Source organism: Paralichthys olivaceus, chromosome 3 (assembly GCF_024713975.1).
Source record: "Paralichthys olivaceus isolate ysfri-2021 chromosome 3, ASM2471397v2, whole genome shotgun sequence".
Taxonomy (NCBI): domain Eukaryota; kingdom Metazoa; phylum Chordata; class Actinopteri; order Pleuronectiformes; family Paralichthyidae; genus Paralichthys; species Paralichthys olivaceus.
The window spans coordinates 1,569,319-1,575,460 of record NC_091095.1 but is presented as its reverse complement, the minus strand read 5'-3'; positions in this window follow the sequence as shown (position 1 = coordinate 1,575,460).

Sequence of the window (6,142 nt, the reverse complement as noted above, 5' to 3'; positions counted from 1 at the left end):
GTGAAGTTTCTCCAGCAGGAGAATCATCAGCGTCTGTTCATCGTGTTAAAACCAAAAATCACCAACGTCGAATCAAACACACTTAAATAACTGATAAACTGTGTGATTTAATTGTGTGAACAGAGATCGAACCCTCACAGCTCAGCTGCTCGTGTGTGTCTCAAACCTCGGTCGGACAACCTCAGTCCACTGGTGTTTGCTAATTGTGCACCTGTCGTTAAATGGATGTTGGGACGTGGTGCTGGAGGCCGAGGTGATGAAGGAGGAGAGAGTTCGGAGTTTGAGTACCAATAAATGAACTGATGCAAAAGTTCTGGAATCTCCTCGTCTGTCCAAGTCGACGTCTTCGTCTTCATACCACTGTGAAGTTTCCAGAGCAACTGAAAGTGTCCAGACTTTAGTGTTTTCCTCGTGTTTGAGTAACATTTGCTCAGAGCTGCCGTGAGCAGACGTCTCAGGAGATTATCGAGCTTTTTTTAAAGACGCTGCTGATTTCGGTCATTTCCTGAATAACGTGGCCCCGATCCTCTGAAGTTGCTCAGGTCTGAATAAAGCTCGTGTGAGTCGGCAGTGGTTGAGTCTCTCTCTCACAGCTCTGCTCTCTAAACCTCTGAATGGACGTTAGTTGATTAATGAATGAGAGTTAAGATCCAGAGGAGCGCTCCAGTCTCACTAACCTGCTGTAATCCAGCTATTACAGCAGATTATCCTCATTATTACATCGGTTCACTCGCACCAAGTCCCCGAGCACAAATTACAAAGAGCGGCCGGTTGAGAATGTGGTGGTTTTTTACTTTGGGAGTAATCCTGTGAAACCTGCACCGGACGAATCAAACCAATCAGACTCTTCACTGACTGTGAGTTTATCATTACAGTAACGGTGCACTTGGTTTTTACGGCTTTTAATTCCAAAAACAGGTTTATTGAGCAAAATACAGAAAATACAAACAGTGCAATTACAGATTTAAACAAGTTAACGAGCAATGAAGTGAAACAAACGTCTGATTAAATAAAAAATAATCCAAATAAATCAAATATGAGTTTAACTGGAGATAATTCACTTCCTGTAAAAAAACAGTTTCTCTTTCTAACTTTTGTTTTGTCAATTGTAGCTTCACTGTGTGTGTGTGTGTGTGTGTGTGTGTGTGTGTGTGTGTGTGTGTGTGTGTGTGTGTGTGTGTGTGTGTGTGTGTGTGTGTGTGTGTAGAAGAAGCAGTGTGAGAGCTCGAGGCGAAGCTGAGATTTAAACTCATTCTGTCGACGCTCCATCAGATAACAAGCTGAATCAGCATGCACTGTGGGACGCACACACACACACACACACACACACACACACACACACACAGATACAGGAGGGAAGACTCTGGTATAATGAGTTGAGTCCTTTTAGAGACACAACTGTCACTTTATCCCTCTCTCTCTCTCTCTCCTGTTTCTCTCTCTTCTTCTGTGTCTCTCTCTCATCCCATCTCCTCTCTCTGACGAAGACGTTCTGCTGCTTTGAGACAAAACAAACATTTAAAGCATCGTACAACAATCGCAGAGTTTTTCTACGTTCACATCACAAGTTTCTCGTGGAGTTGAAAACCAAAGTTTCCTCCTCGACCAACGTCGTGGTTCGTTTATCGCTCCTCCTGTACTTGTGTTATTCCTCCACCATCTCAAAGTGATTCAAATCAGGCCTCGCATGCTGAGGAGCTTTGGAGCCACATGTTTCTCCTCCTCTCTCCTTCCTCCTCCTCTCTCCTCCCTCCTTCTCCTGTTTTTAGCGCTGCTGCTGGATCACTTTCAGAGCCCTGCTGTCAGTGCTAACCACACCGTGACCCCGATGACCCCTCGCACATCCGCTGCCTTATCTCTCCCAACCCACCACAGCACCCTGCACCTCAGCCCTCTCCTGCCACCGCTCCCCCACAGAGGAGGAGGAGGAGGAGGAGGAGATGGAGGAGATGGAGGCGGTCAGTGATGCGCTGAGCTCCAGGCCTGTCCCCGCTCATTTCAGGTTAGCCCATCTGCATTAGCACCAGCCAAAGTGACAGCTGTCAGCACCAGAGAGCGCTCCGGATGCTCCCCCTCCATCCGTCCTTGGAGCGCGGCCAGGACAGAGGAAGAGGGGGAGAAGAGAGGAAGAGGAGGAGGACAGGAGAGGAGAGATAGAAGGGAGGAGTGAAGAAGATAAAGGAAGAGGAGAGAGAATAAAGGTGAGGTGGAAAGAGAGGAAATCAGGGAAGGAAAGATGAGAGAGCTTGTGAGGATACAAAAGAGGAGAGGAAAGAAGGTGGGAAAGGAAAGGAAAAGGAAAGAGGAAGGAGTAAAAGAGTAAAGGTAGGAGATGAGAGCAGAGGAAACGAGAAGACGGACTGAAGGAGGAAGAGGAAGAAAGTGACAAAAGAAAGTAGGAAAGTAGGAAAGGAGGGAAGAAATAAGGCCAGTAGAGAGAAGAAATGATGGAGGGGGAGAAGAAAAAGAAAGCATGAAAGAAATAAAGAAAAAGTAGATGTAAGGAGAGGAGAGGAAGAGGATGGAAGAGAAGAGAGGAAATGAGAGGAAAGAGACGAAGAGAAGGAAGTGAGGAGAGGAAGAAGAGAGGACCAGAAGGAAGGATAGAGAGAGCAGATAGACGAGGAGAGGAAAGAAAGGAGAAATGTGTGAGGAAATAAAGGAGAAGAGGAAGGAGAGACGATAAAAATGTCTCCTCGTTATAAATATTGAAAAAGAATCTACAGATAAATAATCAGTAATAATAAAGAAGGACGATGTGAGGTGTGTTTGTTCTGAGTGTCAGGGCAGCCCTGACCTCTGACCTCTGAACTCCGTGAACTCTCTCTCTCTCTCTCTCTCTCTCTCTCTCTCTCTCTCTCTCTCTCTCTCTCTCTCTCTCTCTCTGGCTCAGCTCCGCCCGGTTTGTGTGCGAGCAGCGCCGCCTGCTGCTCTGAGGAGGAACCGCAGCTGAGCGGGGCCAGCGGCGGCGGCAGCAGCTGGATCCTGCCGCAGTGCAGCCTCTCTGCCCGGGGACACATGCGACCCTCACACCGCTGCAGCTGCTCCGAGGCTCCGGAGAGACAGAGGAGGTGAGAGGAGGAGAATTCTTCTTCTCATTCACTGAGGAGGATTCACGTTATTAAAAAAGTTATTGTGCAAAAATCTAAAATCTAATTTCATAATTGATTGATTATTAATGTGGTTAAAGTTAATATTTCTAAATGTATTTTTAATTTGTGCAGCGTTTATACGTGTGTGTGTGTGTAAAACCAGTTGGTCCCAGAGATTTATAAGAATTATTAATATTTTGAAATGACATTTTTAAATTTGGATTTCTAGTTTTCATTTTAACCGGTGACTGATCGCTGACAGGTGAATCGTCTTATTCAGTGAAACTGGTTCTTTTATCAACTGAACTGTTGTGGTGGTTTTGTGCAAAGTGCATGACAACAGCAAAATAAGATTTCAATTTTCAGATTCCAGCCTGAATGCTGCATAATTCAGGAAGAAGAAAGTGTGTGAACTGTTTCAGCTTTTTCTCTCCTGTCTTTCTTTTTGTCTTTCTCCCGTCTTCATCCTCCAAAATCCTTCTCTCACTTCTCTCCTCTGCTGCTGCCTCAGTGTCTTTTCATGCAAATGCAAAATGTTAAGTTTCAGATCTGAGAGCAGCTTCTGTCACAAGCTGAGACCAAAAACATCTGTGCCATGAAACGCACAACGTGAAAGTCCCTCGTGTCGTTTATATTCTGTTTTCAAATATGTCGTGTTCAGGTTAAATATTCACAGGAAGGTCTCCGTCTACTTCAGGGGTCAGAGGTCGAGTTCAAGATCCCATGAAGACCTGAAACCTGCAGACGAAGCTGCAGCAAAGAGTCCGAATCTCATTCAGCATGAAGTGAGTGATGCCTGCCACACGACGCCCTAATAACTCTGTGCATGAATAAATAACACTCACACACGTGTACACACACACACACACACACACACACACACACATGAGTACACACACACAGCTATCAGCTGGGGCTGCAGAGCCGGTGTCTTGATTCCTAGACAGACACACTCATGCACTTTTAATGGGATCCCTCTCTAAAACCATGGGATTCCTCTGCCAGGCCCGACCCTCTTCCACTGAGTGTGTGTGTGAGGGAGCGCTCAACCGTGTGTGTGTGTGAGAGCGTGTGTGTGTGTGTGTGTGTGTGTGTGTGTGTGTGTGTGTGTGTGTGTGCGTGTGCGTGCATGCAGCAGGAGGCGTGGATGGGGGTCATCCACCGACCCAGGGGTGCGATTTCAGCCTGCCAGAGGGAGCGTGAGTGAGTGGTCCCAAGACCCCGAAAACCCCAAGGCCTGAAATCAAACCTTGCTGCAAACGTTACACACTCAGAGTGAGAGTGCACGTGAAGGCATCACTGTGCACAACATGAAGCAGGGTCATCTTTTATATACACACTCACACACACACACACATATATATATATATATATATATACGTATATATATACAGTGTATTTATACATCTTGTTTTATTCCATTTTCAATTTGCGGTTCTTTCATTTAAGAACAATCTCACATCATTATTGTTGATTATCAGCAGATGAGGATTTGTTCTGATTTCTGAAGCTCGGACGTCACAAACTGCAGCTGTGCAGCCAAACAAGGTTCAAACCTCCAGACGAACATACGTGTGAGCGAATCACAGGATTTAAGAGGATGAATGATCTCAAACCACATCGTCTGAGCTGAATAAAATAAATGTAGAATGATGCTCATCTAAGATTTAAGGTGGATGTCTTCATTTTTTTTTAGGTTAATTATACATCAAATTTAAATTAAGCAAATATTCTTTCATCACATTCGACCTCATAAACTTCCTCTAACTCAAACCTTCCTCACGTTCATTCTTTCTGTTTCTGCTTGATCCAACACAAGCTTGTATCTTCAGTTCACACTGATATAAAACAGATCCTCACATTTGAGAAGCTGGAACCAGAATATCTGACGTTTGATAAATGACTTTTATTACAATGAATCAATCAATAAAATATTCTTCATCATTCTTTGTGATGTGAATTTAAATTTCAAACATTTTCATTTCCACTTCATCAGCGTCTTTTTTAGACACATTCAGATTTTTACCAAATATTTTAGCTTTGGAAAACTTTGTTTTGCACACGTTTCGTTTTGAAGGTAAAAATGTTTGTGTGTTGTGTGTGTGAGTGTGTATGTGTGCGTGCATTTGTCTGTGTGTGTGTGTGAGTGTGTGTTTGTCATTTTGTGAAATACTTTGTGAAAGACGCAGATTGAATAAAAAATGAAATGATAGAGCAGCTGTTCTATATTTATTACACGGAATGCACTTAAAGAATGAACACAGAGGAAATCTGTGTGTGTGTGTGTGTATGTGTTACATGTCTGAGCACGCAGCAGCAGCAGTGTACCAACTGTTTGTGGTTTTTGCTTTTGCTTTATTTATTTATTCATTTATTTATTTGTTCTCTGGTGAGCGGGATTACCTCTGAATTATGGAACAGTCCCCTTTCTCTCCTTAAGTAAAAAATAACATCTGTCCGGCAAATGGAGAGCTTAGTGTTTCTCTATAATTAATGGTAAAAGCCTCCAGAGCCGCACATAAAATATACATCGTCCACGCAGGACCCCCATAACAAAGAGGGCGAGAGAACGCAGAGAGAGAGAGAGAGAGAGGAAGAGGAGGGGGTCAGTGAGACGAGAGGAAGAAAAACAGAAGCAGAGAGGAGAAGAAAGAAATCGGTCAGTGTGTGACAGCAACACACCAAGCTCAGAATAGATCTCTGACACTGTTCTTGGTTTATTTCCAAAATAAGAACAACTTTAATGATTTGTGTTCAAAGGTGATTTCTGGAAATAACGAAGTGAATTCTTTAAATAAAACCAGATGAAAACTCAACTCAAGTGAAGTTTAAATGACATTTTCCTCCCACTGTCCAGGAGTGAAGCCAAAATATCCCAGAGGGTCGTTACAGCCTTAATCTACATTTCAGTTTGTCTTCCGTTCTTAAATCTTCATCTTGAGTTTTTAAAGCTTCATTATTTTAATTTGAATGGAGTTCTGTACTAACAATAACATCATGTACTGACATCGTCACAGCTCATTTTCTGTATTGACTGAAACAGAAAAATG